We start from the raw sequence: 16930 nt of genomic DNA, 5'->3' as shown, positions 1-16930 counted from the left end.
CATGAGGGCCTGGGACTTTGTATCGCCCCATTTTGAAGACTACTTTTTTAACTTCAACTTTATCAACCTCTTTATGAAACACTGAGATCTCCTAATTATCTAAGGATGAGAAGGTTTCTTTTTTCCATAAAAAGTGGTCTATAACCAGCATGTGAGAAAATATCATTGTGGTAATTGCAAGTAAGGTTCTTTAGTTCTTCAATATCAAAAATCCAAGTGCCTATACCATCTTTTAGAGTGACTATTTTATTCTTGTGCCTTCTTATAACTATACTGGCTTGAAAAAATTTGCTATTTTAATCTCCCCTCATAGCCTAGCTACACCTTGACTTTTAAAACCAAAGGAGCTCCTCTTGCTAGAGAGATTTGTTATATTGATCCCAATGCTCTTTTTCCACCTATCTCAGATATTGACTGTCTCTGTAGGATCTAGCTCTTTCAACACCCTCGATTCTTTTGCTTAACTTCCTTTTTCTGGCAAGTATGTTACCAATTCTTTGTGGAGTGATTTCTAGCAGGTATGTTACCAATCCTTCCTCTTGCCAGAGAGATTTGTTATATTGATCCTAAAGCTCTTTTTCCACCTATCTCAGATGCTGACGATCTCTATGAGATCTAGCTATAACCTCCTTGAGGTTAAACCACAATTAACTCTAAATCATAGCAATCTGAGGTTTTAAAAGGAGAATTTCTCAAAATTATTTCATAGGAATCCCAATTTGTTAATTCAAATCCCAAACATAATTTAAAGACTCCAAATCAGAGTTTTAAAAAATAAAACAAAAGCTTGAAAATTAATTGGGATCCAAAAATAATGAGTTTTAAAACTCAAAAACTGTAACATCCCAATTTAAATTTTAATAGTTAATTTGGGTTAATAGAAATTTTAAAAAAAATATTTAGAGGTAAATAAATTAGTAGGAAATGATCATTAAATCTAACTTAGGATATAATTCTAAATTAATTTTTTTAAAAAAAAATTAATTAAAAAAATTATTATTAATTAATTAATTAAAAAAAATTATTAAATTATTATTATAAAAAAAGAGGTATGCAAAAAAAAGAGAGAGAGAAGAAGAAAAAGAGAAGTTTGCTTTCGGCACTGCCTCAATAGTAAAATAAAATAATAATAAAAAAAGAAGAAGAAGAAGAGAGAGGAAATAATTTAAAAAAAATGTGAGACCCACTGAATTTTTATAAAAACTCACCTGTTCCTTCATTTCTTCATTCCTTCTTGCGTGCGTGAGCTGAGGCAGAGAGAGCATCTGTGAGCCAAGTTCACCGGTGCTGGGTTTTAAGGTAAGAGTTTTTAATAGGATATTAAGGGTATGATTTTAAGCTTTTCAAGACTAAGTAAGTGTTCTAAAATTTTTTTTTAGTCATCCTTGTTCTTTGGTTTCTGATTTTGTAGTGGTAGAAAATTTAAAGATCTGGAAGATGGATGAATTTATGTTGAATAAATATGGTTTTTGAGGTTGTTAGTAGTATAATAAATATTTTAGAGTATAAATTTATTGATGATCTTTGAATTTGTGGCTTATGGATCAAATTCTAAACTAGATCTGAAAATATATGTTAATTTATTGAGGTTTAGATGATTATTTGGGATGAGAAATGAATTATTATGGTTATAGGATTATGATTCTAAGCTAGAGACTCAATTTTTAATTTTTGAGTATTTTAGGTACGAATTTATGAAATAAAAAGAAAATTTTGATAATAGAAATTAGTTTAGAAGCTAATTTTTTTAGATTATTAATGTTTATTGATAATTAAAAGAGGAGTTAAAATTTTATTTAATAGTATTAACTATAGATTTGTATTAAGATTGAGATTAGGAATTATGTTATATTTTTAATTCTATTATTAAAATTATTTTATTAGTTTCAAAAATTAAAACTAATATTTATAAATAATATGTTATTTGTAGATTGTATTACTGGTGAAGATTGTGGTGAGAGAGAAATTTTAAGGAATAATTTATTGAAAAAGCCATAAGGTAACCATGCTTTTAATTTGTGATTAGTGTTACTTCATGTTAATTGGGTGATTATTGAGAAAATTATGAATTTTGTAATATTGTATAATTGTGTAATATTATTATGAATTTGTTTAATTATTGTGGGAGGTGTCGGGAGACTTGCCATTGTTGTTGTATTTATGTGCCACGTGGTACGCCCCTATTGGAGCTCAATAGGTGGCTTATAAGGGCTCGGGCTAATTTACCTTTGGCCGGGTAATTTAGCACCGAGTGAAGGCTACGGCTCGAGGTTAATGGAGGGATATGAGGATGGTTGTTTGTGTGTATTGTAATATTTCATATATTTATTGGAATTATATTATTTTTAATTCTCACTTAGTAAGCACACACTTAACTGTTTGTATACACTATCATAAATTGGCTTTGGTTACTGGGACTTTTGAGTCTCATTATGTGGTTAACAATTTTCAGGAGAAGAGCCACGAGTGACACGTGGAGGAGTCCCAGAGGCTTAGTGGTATAAATCCACTGTCTCTTTTGGGTATTTAATTTATGATTTATAATATGTTATATTGCCAATATTAGGGCTTTTTGTTTATTATCAATTATATGAATATATAAATGTAATCATGCTTTTCAAACTATTTCTATTTGTGGTACAATTTGGATGACTGTAATTTTAATATTTGGTTTACTTTGAATTGGTTAAAATGGTATGATTATAAGACCAAATAACTGGTTTATGTTGAAAAATGACTAAATTGCTTATTTTACTTGTTGGGAGTATAAGGATGGACAAATGTGATTTAGTTTACTTGTTGGGAGTATAAGGATGGACAAATGTGATTTAGCCTAATGGCATGTGGGAGGTAAAAATTTATCTGAAATGTTATAGTGTATGAGTTAAAGCCAATTATAAAATATTTTATAATTGAAGTTATTGATATAAAAATGTGATGGGTGGCTGTAACCCAACTATGGTTGAGTTAAATTATTTAAAAATTTTTTTTTTGGTGTGTTACAAAAACAAGTTCTGTGCAAAAATGACGTGCATTGCACAAAATTTGATAAATCAGTGCTGTCATTTGATAGCATAAGGGGCAAAACTTTCGATGTGTTTTAAATCTCTGTCCAACATCCGATTAAGGTAGTTTCTATGTCTACACGGAGCTTTCTCTTAGCTTTAGCTAATGGCACAGATTTTACAATCAAATTCATTTTTTATGAAAAGTTGGACACTAAAACCCCTGTTAACCATATTTTCACAAAATCTTCTAAATGGGGTGCCCCAACTTAACCACAACTGCTAATAGCTTACACAAACCATCCGACCGCACTCAATGGGCTCTTACAGACTCGTGCAACACACCAAACTTAACCAATAATGCTTATTTCATAAAATCACCTCTCAACTCCTATTTTCATAAAACAAAAAGGGGGAGAAAAAGTTGCATAAAGTTAATCATTTCATTCATATTTCTAAAAAATACATATGTTCCTACTCGCATAAGTATTTTAACCCTATCCATGGGTTCACAATAAACTCACTAACTCAGGGCACAAAATACACTAGTTATACATAAAATCATGCAAGTAGTGTATAAATCATGACAATTAATCTTAGTTGGCAATTACATTGACAAATACATATATAAATAGCAAAGAGAGGCATATAGAGGATTACTCCACCAATCCTAAGCCTCTGTGTATTTTTTTTGACTCAAATTTAATGAGTTAGGTCCTAAAAATATTTAGAATTAAAGGGTGAGTACAACCACTCAATAACCAAGTTTCACTTAACCCTTATAGTTACATATTAATTGTAAATAGATGTAATTAGGCAAATAAATACATATTTCACATAGCACTAAGCCACAGTTCACAAAACTAACAACCATGTGACCAGACTTGTCACAAAACACCATATCATGTCATTTTACAAAAACATAATATAGGGTCGTAAAAATAACAATCATACACCCTCTACACATGTCGGACCACAAAACTAACAACCATGTGGCCAGACTTATGTGCATGATCATATGCCAATCTTATATCCCCCTCTTACCTCCGACATGAAGTCGGTGGCTATCATGCAGCTACGTCCTTCACGAACTAATCCAACCTTCCACTTGTGAGGAGCTACCAGGTCAGGGTTAATTTACTCACTTATGTAATCCAATTTTTCTTAATACTAACAACCATGGGGTGTTGTACCCCTAATTTAGCCTCTTTATGAACCGGTGGAGACTAGTTAGGTTTGAGTCCCTTATAGAACAAGTGGGACAGTCCCAAAACAACTATGGGATAAGGTTACCTTTCAATTCCAACGGTGGGTGCCAAGGCTAGTTCTCGATTCCAACAGTCACTGCCAATAACAGGTAAATTTTCAACCAATCTACTCCTCTCTCTAAGCGAATTCCCACCAATGATCATGCTATGCACATTTCACACATAATATGCATCTTAACAATTATTTATCAACACATGAACTCACATAACACAAATGCTCCACACTTTAACAAATATTTCATCACAATTCTCCACCCCTATTAATAAATAAAAATTAATTTCATAAAAAAATTAAGGGTTGTAGAATCAAGGTTTTCTTTCAAAAGAAAACATTTCATAAATCAACAATTTGCCAATATGCATCATCAATTAAACTTATAAATCACATTTCACAAATACAATTAATATTCAACTATAAAAATTAAGTTTTTCCTGGTTACCTCAAACTTTTGAGAGGTTAAAAGCTTACCCCTTATTATACCGACTTTCCAAAGCTTTAACAAGCTCGAATGGTGCCAAAACAAACCTCTTTACAACCATATCATAAGGATATCATCATTATTTAGCTCTTAAAACTTTATCAACATAAACTCCACATATACTATATTTTTATCAACTCATAATCAATACTTATTCTTACCCAATGGGCTCATTAAATTCCATTAATGCACATTAACTTCTCCCAATTACCTCATAAATATCAATTTTTGAATATTAAATGCTCCCATAGACCAACCACTTCCAAAATCATCAATGTGGTGTTCCAATACATTAAACATCTATCATTTAACTTATTTTAACCAATAGAGTTAGATCCATACTCCTATGGATTGAAAATCCATCTCCAAACTCAAACCCTACCATAAATCATTATAAATGAGGGAGAGAAAGGAATAAGAAAGCACTATATTCTTACCTTGGGTATTTGAGAGTTTCAATTTATCAATAATGGGATCAAATGGCGTGCCCTAGCAGAGCCAAAACCAAGCTCTTCATTTTCTTCCTCTTTTTCTCTTCTATTTTCATACAGCTTACAAGCTGATTTATCTAATTTTTGGCCATATGCCATAGTGCACGCTACCCTCTGCCGCGACATATGGCACAAAGGAACTCGTTGCATTTAAATTTGCTCCGTGCACTATGACTGACCAATCACACACCACTGTATGTGGCACAGAAAATAATTCTTCAGTTTCTCACCCTCTTTCCTTACTTGGGTAGCCCATCATTGATTCGGACCCACTTTTAGAGCTGAAATCACATTAGTTATGCCAAGTTAAGCCCCTCTAGCTACACACCTCATTAATTCACTAATTACCCTTATTAGGTTAATAAATCGGGGTTAAAATTTTTCAGATGTTACACTAGCTCTTTCAATACCCTCAATCTTTTGATAAACTTCCCTTTTCTGGAAGGTATGTTATTGATTCTTGCTTTATTCTAATCAGTTGCAGCTTGTTGGAAGTTTCTTATACTATCATTCCAGGTTTCTTCTATCTAAGCTTTCTGTATCAAATCATAGAAGTTGTCCTCTACATACCAAGTAGCATTGCACCTAAATAGCTTATTACCACTTTTAGAGTAGAGAATGGTGAAGTATAGGTAAGGATAGGTCGATGATCAAAACCAAACTTACTCAAATACTTAATAGTAGAAAGAGAAAAATTTAGCTGCCACTGAAGATTACCAAAAGCCCAATCTTTCCTTTCCCGAGTAAATCTATTTCCTTTAACCTTAATTTCCATGAGGTTTGATTACTAGGTACATTGTTGGAATTGCCTCATAGATAGGTGTCAAGTGAGCCTCCAATTTTATCCTTATCAGATAGGTAAGCATTGAAATCTACTACAATGAACCAAGGGTCAAGCATAGAACTACTAATATCTTCGACCATATGGTTATTATTATTGTGGTCCAATATGCGTTAAGGGCTCATGGTTGTTAGTTTTTCGACCTCGTATTGTGCATAATTGGTAAATACTTGATGATATGTGTTTAATGCTCAGTTACATGGTTATTATTGTTATGACTGTGGCTATACTTGTTATATATGTGAAAAAATATGTGTGTACTATTGCCAATCGCATATGTTTTTAATTGATATACAACTGTATATGATAGATTGATCTTGATTACAAAGTGGTTGTACTCACTCCTCTATTTAACATTTTATAGGCACTATCTTTGATCAAGACAAGGGAAAGAAATATGAGGTTTAGGAATTGAATTTCCTACTACTTTTGACTAATGTGTAATTATTATGATATTGCCAACTAGAATAATTATGATAACTATGTACACCATTACATTTATATATGATTGTTAATTGGTGTTTTGATACCCTTGGTCAATTTGTATGAGTAAAACATGCTTTTTCAAAGCCAAAATGTTGTGTAAGTATGTTTAAGTCCATTTTGAGAGTTGTGATTGTGTAATTAGATATTTTGAATGATGATAACCTCCCTCTTTGCTTTTGATAAATTTGGGGTTGAGAAGTGAAAATATAATCTATGGTATATATGTGTATTGTAGTATATTACATAGGTCATCTTAAATCTTTTGAGTATGATCTAGGTGGTTGTATGGGCTAATGGCACTTAGATTGAGTTTTGGATACTTTAGAAGGTGAGAATTGTGAGAAAGTAGTAGTTTTGGTTCTAAGTGTTTAACTTTTTGATATGATATAATTTGTAAATAAGACTAGTGCCATTGACTAGTTCACTAAATGAGCTTTCTGTGAACACTAAGATGACCTTAATCGGATGTCGAATGGAGATTTGGTGCACGTCAAAAATTCAGTCAGGAAATCTACCCACTGTCATGGGTTCTGCAATTTATGCTACAACATAAAATGTTATGTTGCATCATATTTTGCTAGAATATTTATTTTTTCTCTTTTGATCCCAATTTGATGTTATCATACCTTGTGTGATGTCCATACTTTCGTATACATGTTTTTCTCTAATTTTATTTTTTTAAAAAATGAATTTATAACATTGTAAGTTGAAAACTTGAGATATCATTTATGAAAAATTTTACAAACTTGATAATTCATTTGGATTATTCTCGTGATTACCTTAATATTAGGGATAAATTGTGGATTATTAAGGGTTACCTTATTATCCCTAAACTAGTTTCCTCATTAAACAAGTAAAAAACTAACTAGGTTCGAGTCCCTTATTGAACCAATGAAATGGTCCCTCATTGAATCAATGGGATGAAATATATAATAACCCAGGCAAATCTCGAGCTCTGATGGAAGCCTACCATGTGAATTTAAATCCCTACTCCTCTTCTTAGGCGAATTCCTGCTTCTCATGATCATGTATTGCATAGATATGCATAAACTCATAGCATGCAAGTTTTCACTACTTGACATGCCTAATCATTTCATTGTACTCTCATTATGAGTATTCATAGTCATTCATAGAACTCCACATCAAACACAATCATTGAACTTTCCAAATACATAATCATAGAACTCTATTTATGCATAGTCATTAGACTCTGCATATTGCATAATCATTGAACTTCATTAACAACTACATCATTAAACTCCATAACAACTATGTCATTGAACTCCTTTTATCATATAATCATTGAACCTCATGAAATCATATCACAAGATATCCACTAACCATCTTTTAAGGAATTTCACATATAACACGTCATTGAACTTTTGAAAAATCTACATAGTGGATTTCTCAAGTATTCTATGCCATACTTGCAATTCATTTAGTTTCACACATTTACATTTTCAAATACAAATCAATAAACTAATTAACACATAAAAGCACAAAGTAGAATTCCCCCAGTTACATTAAATCTTTAAGAGGTCAAAGGTTTCACCCCTCAAATACTTACTTTCAAAGCTTCTAAAAAGCTTGAATGGTGTTCAAAATGATTACTCTATAAACATTTACATATAATTCATCAATATCCATTTTTAAGCTGATTTCCACTATAATTCAAATATTTCTTCACTCCCAAGATTCATTCTGTACTCATATAAAAAAACCCATAAGGTTTCTTAACTTTCTTTAACTCACATTAATCTCATTGGACTCTTATATAGCAATAAATGGAGCCATATTGTCCTAACTATCATATTTATAATGGAATTTCGGATATTAAATGCTCCCGAACCACCAATGATCATAAAACCATAATTTTTAGGTTTCATTAACTTAATCTACTTCTATTAACTCTATTTAAGTTAATAGGTTCAGACTCATAACCTATATGCATTGAAAATCATCATTCTAAACTAAACCTTAACTTCTAACATCAAGAAAATGGAAGAAGGTACGAAGATTTAAGCCTAGAAACCTTACCTTAATGTTTTCTAGCTCCAATATGCTCCTAAAGTTTGAATTCCTCGAGCCCTAATAGAGCTTCTCACATTTTTTTTCATTTTCCCTCTTGATTTTCTTCTGTTCTGCTTTAGTTTCACGATTGTATTTCAACAGAAAAGTAACTATATGCCCGGCAAATGCATAATGAGTCACAGTGCATGGCACAAAGAAGTCTTTCCCCAAGTGCATCAACCCATATGCACTATGGTGACTCATCCACAAGCCATGACGCATGGCGTAGAGCTTTACTCTTCAAATTTCCTTCCTTTTTTCATTCCTAGGGGACCCAACTTCCTTTAGACCTACATTTAAGATTGAAATTATAACCAAACATACCTATTAGACCCTTGTAGCTACACACCTCACTAATAAACTTAATTACTCTAATTAAGCTTAATTAATCAGGTTTAAAATTTAAGGATGTTATATTAGGAGCTTGATGATTTTCCTAGATATATTTATTATCTTACATGTTCAACAAGGGACTTCTCCATTATGTATTAAGGGACTTGAACCTATTCTAGTTTTGACTTGTTTGACAAGAAAGCTAGATTAGGGAGAACAAAACCTCATACTGTGAGATTTAGGAAAAATCGTGATCCACAAGTGAGTTAAGTAACCTTGTCAGGTTGCTTATCACGAGTGAAAAGCTAGGTAGTCTCATCACATAGACCAGCCACATTAAGTACTAGCTCACGATTTCATATCAGAGCCATAAGAAAAATATAAGAGAGGTGTGATCATGTATATTGTAATTAAGGGCATATAATTGTCTATATTGTGACTCTTGTGATGAAATTATGTGAATACATGTGAATAACCTTGTATAAGTGTAAGAGGGTGCTATTGAGATATTATTATACAAATCGTGTGATTAATGTTGTGAAACGCAAATATATATGTTATGAAAACGTTAAGTTGACACGTTTATGATAATGAGAAGCCACTTGCATTATATTTAATTGACATGCATTAGTATAGTTTAGATGTACTATGATTATTAAGTAGTTATACTCATCTCTCTCTCTTCAATATTATAGGGTCTAACTCATCAAGGCAAGCTTGAAGGAAACAATCTGAGGCTTAGGATATCATCCTAAATTGATATGCCTTATTTATTTTGAAAATTATGAGTATAACTATTTATGATATTACCAACTAGGAGATTTTATATTTCACTTACTTGCACTATATGATTATTGAATTATGTATTTTGGGCCCTATTTGTGAGATCTAAAAAGGGCCAAAATACTAGTGTAAGATTTGTAAATGATGACAAATTATTAAATAATTGATGCAATTGAGGCTCTCCCTTCTATTTTTGTTATTAAAGGGTCGAGTATTGAAAATGTGATTGATGTGCTATGTGAATGTTATGATGTGTTGCACAAGTGTCCTTAGTGGATCTGGGATCAAGTTTAGGCTTTTGACACTTGAATTGTAAATTGGGCGCCCAGGTTGTGTTTTGGTTGAAAAAGGAGTAAGTTTGAAAATGGATGTCTAACTTTTGATTGAGAAATAATTTAAAGATAAAATTAGTGCCATTAGCTAAAACCAGGAGAAAGCTTTCAACAGACACATAAATAACCTTAATCGAATGTCGGACAGAGAAATAGGGCGAGTCTAAAAGTTAGCTCCAAAATACTACAATTTGACAGTATCAATGCTATCATAACTGTGCAATGTGCTGCGGTGTATGGCACAAAAAGAAACATGCCGCAATACACGTATAACATGCTGCAGTGCGCCTCTATTTTCTTGCACTATTTTGCTATTTTTAAATTTAATGCAAATGCTTTGCTCCTTCTTGAACCCATGCTTCTGTAAACACTTTCTACTATGATTTTTTATTCATAAAAGTGTATTAAGGTACTTTGAAAGTTTGAAAAAACTTGAAATCCTATTTATATAATATCACAAACTTGGTAATATTATATAAATTAATTCTCAAAATTACCTTAGTTTTTAGTATTAAATGTGAATTAGTAAGGGAGATCTTATAAAACTTGTGAAGACTGGTTTGACTAGCCAAAATTCAAGGGACCTCTTATGCCCACGAACTCGAGACTACATTATGGAGCCTGAAGATAGTTCTCCCCTTTAGAACCAGAGGCAAAATCTTGGGCCTCTGATTTTGATTTCTTTTAAGTCCACTAGTTTTAGGCCCCTCTTTTCAACTTGTTCAGAGCCCTTCTTTTTTGGGTCTTGCTTGTTGAGGCTTCCCATGGATTACTCTTTTATCCCCAAACTTGCATTAATGCTTGGAGAATAAATTCCTCTTTTTCTCTCACCAAAGGACTAGTGCTGCCCGTATCAACTGATTTTCCTTTGCTGGCCTCCTTTCTGACACCTATCTTGCGCCCCTCTTGATGTTGGTTACTTTTTGTGCCATTTGTTGCATTACCCGCCATCTCGGACTCCATAAATTATGATAACACGACGAATCGAGATGATTGGTGACTATTTTGCTCTTTGGTTGTACTTCAGCTTCTCAGGGTTTGTTTCCCCATTTGACTATTCTCTCTCTCCTGAAATCTTAGTTTCGACGCCCAAGGCGAGAGCATCCAGGCCCCAAGTTCTCCCTTCAGAGGGATGTTCACTTGCTGCTCAAAAGTATTACAAACCTGGGCTTCTGTTTCCGGGGAGCTAGCTAGATCAGCCGTCAGATTATCTTGACTATTTCCTCCTTAAGAGTTCTGAAAAGATGTCGTTTCATTTAGAATAGGCCCAGAAAAAGGGCTATTCTCCTTATTATGCTCGTAAGCTAAAGCAAGTAATGCTCAAACCTTCATAAACAACATTAAAAACTTGTCTTCTAAACGCAAATTTAGAACTAAGACGTTTAGTCAAGTCAATCTCAACACTGATACGAGAGAATCTCCCCCTCGACTGTGAACTTACCTTCATTTACTTATGACAAAGTATTCAAGTCAATCTTGAGGACCTTGATGATCAAGTTCCCCAGTTCCCTTAATATTTCCTCATTATAACGGTGTAAAGGAAGCAAAGGAACCCTAACCCATATAGCCAGTTTCTTCAAAGTATTGATGAAATGATTGAAATTCGGACTACATATTTAAATAGCAAGATAATGTCCTTGGATGACCCAAGGGCCTTCTGTTAAAGCTTTCTTGTACTGATGGGGTTGGGAGAAGCGAACCGCAAAATAGTTATTTGCCATGTCAATGACCTCGTACTCCTTAAAGCCCCACAAAAGATCGAGTTTATCTTTCAACTGGTACTTGTTGAATCTTCTACCCAGGTGCGTGACTATCGAAGTGTCTTTCTAGGGTCTACAAAGCTCAATCCAATGCTCATCTGGTAGCGTCACTTTCGGCAGCTTATTCATGATGGTTTGTTGTTCCCCTGTTTAAGCTTTGGGACAGCTTGTTCCTTCTCCGGTAGCCATTCCTTCACCAAGTCCTCAAAGCTTTGTTGCTCCTCTTGTGGTTGATGACCAAGAAGAGATGCTTTCTTACGAAACTCGGGAGTATTTTGGAGTTCCAGTTGGATGCTAAAAAACTGTCTCTTGCTTCCCTGAAGCCTCTCCCATGATAGTATCCTCATTGAGCTTTTTGACACTCCCACCCAAAGCGTCCTCCTCTTCCTCAGTCAGTTGCTCGGAACTTGCCTTCCCTGAACACTTCACTGAAACACTCTGACTCGCAAGGGACCCAGCCCTAGTACTCTCTCACACTAACTTTCTCACTCGTCTCCTCACACACCTTGCAGCTTCTAGGTCAGGTTTGCTTACTAAAATAAAATAAATTAAAAAATTAAAAAAAAATTAAAAATAAAAATAAAATAATTAAAAAAGATAATGAATACATTCATAAAAAAATTAAATAATTTAATTGATATGATTGAAAATTATGATTCATAAAATTTTAAAAGGATGTAATTTTTATATTTATAATATATGTTAATAAATTTTATCATATTTATTATAAAAAAAATCATCTAATTTATATTTATTTTAATTATTTTAATTCATTTCATTTTTTTTTTTTGTTTAGCAAGCAAACGGATCTTAAATACCCTCCATTTTTAACTAGAGGTTAGAAATTGAGTTTGAGAACTAGACTAGCCTGTTCCAGCGCAATCCTAAAGTTTGGTATGATTACAATAAACTGGTCAAACGTGGTTGATCTTGTCCTATTATTTTATTTTTTATTTTTTTAAAATTTTAATTTATATTCCTAAACTATAATTTATACATACCTATACTTCATAAGTAAATAAAAATGGACAAATACACAAAAAATATTCATATTTATATATATTTAAATTACAAATCATAAAAAAAGTGTATGAACTTTGGATTAAATCACGGAACATCGATAATATTACCTTTTTATTACATTATTTTTTTAAATTTATAATTCATTTTTATTATGTATAATCATTTCATTTTATTTAAAATATATTAATTTATTTACAATTGATTGGATTACGATTCATATTACAGTTCAACCATTAAATTGTGAACTATTATCCCAATCGATTTAATGATTGGTTGAATTTTCTTAACATTAGTTCCCACCATCCCCTCTAGAAAATTCATATTGTTCTACAAACATGTTTTTAAAAAAATATAATTCAAGGTTTGTTGTCCAAAAAAAAAATGGATTAGAGAAGCATCAAGGTCACGGAGAATGCCAGTGTGTGTTGATTAGATGAATACCGTGCCAATATTTTCGAAGCATATTGCACCGTTTTATTTTATTTATTTTCTTTTTTTTTTTATAACCAAAGCAGATTGTCTCTAAAAGAAACATTTTCTCCATCGTCTTTTAACCAAAATATATATATATATATATATATATATATATTTCCCCCATCATAATATAGTCAGAAACCTTCTCGTCGGGATTCTTCAACAGCAGCATGATTTATGTATTTAGATTCCAGATACATCTTATTCTAATTCTCTTCATTATCTTCTCACTATTTTTCCAATTAAGAATTAATAAGCTAGAATCAAATTAAAAATGACTTACATTATAGGCTAAGCATGTTCATCACCCCAACTTTGGACATAAAATTGAAGACAAATAGTGTGACCTTCACAGCTGCACAGAACCTGAAAAATTCGTAAATGACTCAAATAGTGTGACTCATTAGACATTTTATTATATAAAGATAATGATATCTAGTTGCAAGTTCTCGTGCAAGACTTTGCCCTAGAGCCACAAGCATTCTTCAATGTAGGCTATAAATAATTTATTCATCCAAAAAAAAGGCCACATAATTTGTTCTAATTTATTTGAAAAAATTACCAGCAAGCACAAAAATTACATACAAGCCTTCTCTTAAAATTTAAAGGCATCCAACAATGGCCCGTCATGCATCCTTCCCCTCAAAATATGAACATTTGAAAAAGTACTCAGATTGAAGAGGGGCCCATATTTTACTATAAGCCTAAAAGACCTCAGTCCTTGACTAATTAAAAAAAAAAAAAAAGAACCACCATATTGACAGAGGAAATCAGTTGTATGTGACTTTACATATATGGAGCACATGTAATGGCATTCAGTGTTTTTCCCAAACCCAGAAATCTCGGAAGAGGCACAACGATATGGCTGTCCCGATCAACAAGCTAAACCACAGATGTGATGGAATAAGCACACAATTCCACAAATTGCCCTTCAATGCAGTCGCTCCTCGCTAGTATTGTATAATGATATTTATGTACACCCGTGCAGCTGCTTTCATACCGGCAGGAGTAACGCTTCCTGCTAAGTTAGCGTAAAGAAAAGCTGTAAAGCCACAACCAGGAGATGGGGTATCCCACAGGAGCCAAGCTTTCAGGCCTTAAGCAGAAACTGTATCAATCTGCAAACAACAAGACGAACTTTGTAATCTACAAGCAAATGGAAAATATAGAACTGTTTTCCTGTTCCGTGACCAATAAATAGCAGCAATTAAAAAGGGTATTTTAATTACACAGTTCAATCAATGTGGCCATAAGCCCTTAAAAAACAAACGTGGAAAAGACACTGGCGTTAAATTCTCTTAGAATTGAGCATAAACGCAAATGAAATTTCAGGTTGACTGTTAAATTTGATAACATTGGCTGGAGGATAAATACACAAATTCATATTCTGCCGACACCAACAACTTATCTTCAAAAGATGCCCATAATGTCTACTCAAAAAACAGAAAAGATGCCCAAAATATCATGTATCAGTCATCAGCCATAACACAAGCCCCTCGCATGGAAACATTTTGACATCATTGTTGAAGACCAATTCAACTCGAGCTTAAATTTTTACCCATGATTTTTTAATTATAAAATTTTATGGTAATTAATAATCCCCAACACACTCTAATGCAATAGCTCTTTGAGATTTTACCGTAGCAAACGGGGGAATGAAGGACAAGGAGTTCGGACAGTGGGGGACAGAAAGGACCGAATACTTGACCACTGTGTCATTAAGACATACCATGATAAAAGTATTAAAAGTAGATGGTCTTTTAGGAATGGACTTGCGTTCTTTTGGCACTGGCAAGATGCGTACTTTTCTTAGCAGTTAGCACTATAAATAAGAATCCAACAGGCTGACTGAGCATGCCAATATCTCCTATTTCAGAATTTTACGTCACCAATTTAACTCAACTCAAAAGCTTAAGCTCTAAAGTGAAGGCCCCTGAATCGTTTATTATGAGCTCTATCAAAACAACACACTATGACGATAACAATAATTTGCCAGAATTTCCATTTTCCCTTACCTAAAGTAACTCGCTTTACAAACTCCAGTGAGATTCCCACATCCAAAAAGAACAAACCTCATGCTATAAAATTTAAATTTACATATAACTAGAAAAAAAATTACAACTAGTTCACAGCAATTTGTTAGGTAAACGGGAGCTTAGAGCTTATTGTAAATCTCATGATCAGGGGCTTTACGCAACATTAATTCCGAAACATTCTCCTTTGCATTTTGCAATGCTTCCTTTTTTTTTTTTCTTTAATAAAGATAAAGGCAGTAAATTATCTTCCATGAAGACATGATAGAAGTTCTCAATATAGCTAAGACATTGGAACCTGTATAAATCAAATACACGCATGCTCACCTGAAGGATCTGTATGCTTCTATCATATGACAGCACAAGATATGTTTGAATTATTTCTCCTATCACAGGTGAGAGTAACATTATATACTAGCATATTCTAGAACCCCTTTCACCTTCCTGATATCTGCTAGCCAAAATTCCTGCTTCCACAAGGTCATCAATAGACAATGTAAGCCATGGGTCAACAAACAAGAAAGGATGTGTGTGGGTGCGGAAAGTATGACTACTTTAAAGTCTGACCTTAAAATTAGATCGCAAATAAAGTCAGAGTTAAACCAAGAAGAAGGAACCAATTGTAGTCTGGCCAAGAACCTTGGAACTTCGGTCCAGGCCATGAGAAGAAACCTAAACAGTAAAAAAAGAAAATAATTATTTTAAATGTTAATTCAGGAAGGCAGTGAGGCAGTGGCATGGGGAAATTTAATCACCAAGTAGGTCAAAGCAGCATAACGTTCTTCATTCAGGTAAAGAGGTTTGCCTCGATGCATTTCAAAATCCTGCTATAAAAAAATAGAATTAAGCATTTAAACATATAAGGATAAGACACATTTCAGCTTCACATTTTAGAAAGAGTTAGTTAAGGTTTCATTCAATAAACACAGATAACTAAAGTAGCATGAGGCTTTTCCCCAATTTTGGCTCATTAGAAGCCAAATCAAACCCTTAACAGACAGATGAAAAAGCACCCATGGGCTCTGGCAGAGCTCAAGTCAAACATTAAGAAAATGACCAAATGACCAGTAGGCAACGTCAGTTGAGTAGTTTTGCATAAATTGCACTAGAAATGCATCTTTGCAGCCAAGTTAAAAGGTGCATCTCATCTGGTGAATGGTGGTTCTCTCATTTGAAGCTCTAGCTCCAAAGAACAAGATCTATGACCTAAAACAACCTTGACACATATTGCCTTTATCCCATCATAGTACAATTGTCCTTGTACTGATAGAGCACATAGTAGATATGGCATCAAAAGTTTCCTTAATTTCTTATCTCTATTATTCTACTCCCTCCATCCCAAATTATAAGACAAAGTTGGGGGTATACTGTCCCCAAAATATAAGACAATTGAACAAAGTAAGGTTTCATTAATGATACCTTTTCATATTACCCTTCAGTGGAGAGAAAATTGAAATGATATTGTAGTGTAATGCTTAATATGTAAGGGTATTTTTAAAAGTTTATAATTTATAATTTTATTTTGAAAAAGTAAGTTTTGTAATGTGTTGTT

At 33.0% G+C, this 16930-nt stretch overlaps 1 long non-coding RNA gene across 3 annotated transcripts; it reads right to left on the bottom strand.

The window, feature by feature from the left end:
- Nucleotides 1–11558: 11558 nt before the first annotated feature.
- On the bottom strand, nucleotides 11559–16556 carry LOC129297419 (uncharacterized). Of its 3 annotated transcripts, XR_008590195.1 has the most exons (6): nucleotides 16134–16556; nucleotides 15946–16050; nucleotides 15706–15845; nucleotides 14136–14463; nucleotides 13629–13711; nucleotides 11559–12381 (listed from the first exon to the last, which is right to left on the bottom strand). It is a non-coding gene; the product is annotated as an uncharacterized LOC129297419 (long non-coding RNA). The 3 variants fall into 3 exon arrangements; XR_008590196.1 differs by lacking the exon at nucleotides 11559–12381 and having other exon boundaries at nucleotides 13501–13711; nucleotides 16134–16553; XR_008590194.1 differs by lacking the exons at nucleotides 11559–12381; nucleotides 13629–13711 and having other exon boundaries at nucleotides 13827–14463; nucleotides 16134–16544.
- Between the last annotated feature and the right edge of the window lie 374 nt (nucleotides 16557–16930).

Source organism: Prosopis cineraria, unplaced genomic scaffold (genome assembly GCF_029017545.1).
Source record: "Prosopis cineraria cultivar Desert tree isolate PC_DT_omini unplaced genomic scaffold, ASM2901754v1 PC519, whole genome shotgun sequence".
NCBI lineage: Eukaryota > Viridiplantae > Streptophyta > Magnoliopsida > Fabales > Fabaceae > Prosopis > Prosopis cineraria.
The sequence above is the reverse complement of the archived record's forward strand: the minus strand, read 5'-3'. Positions and strand labels throughout refer to the sequence as shown.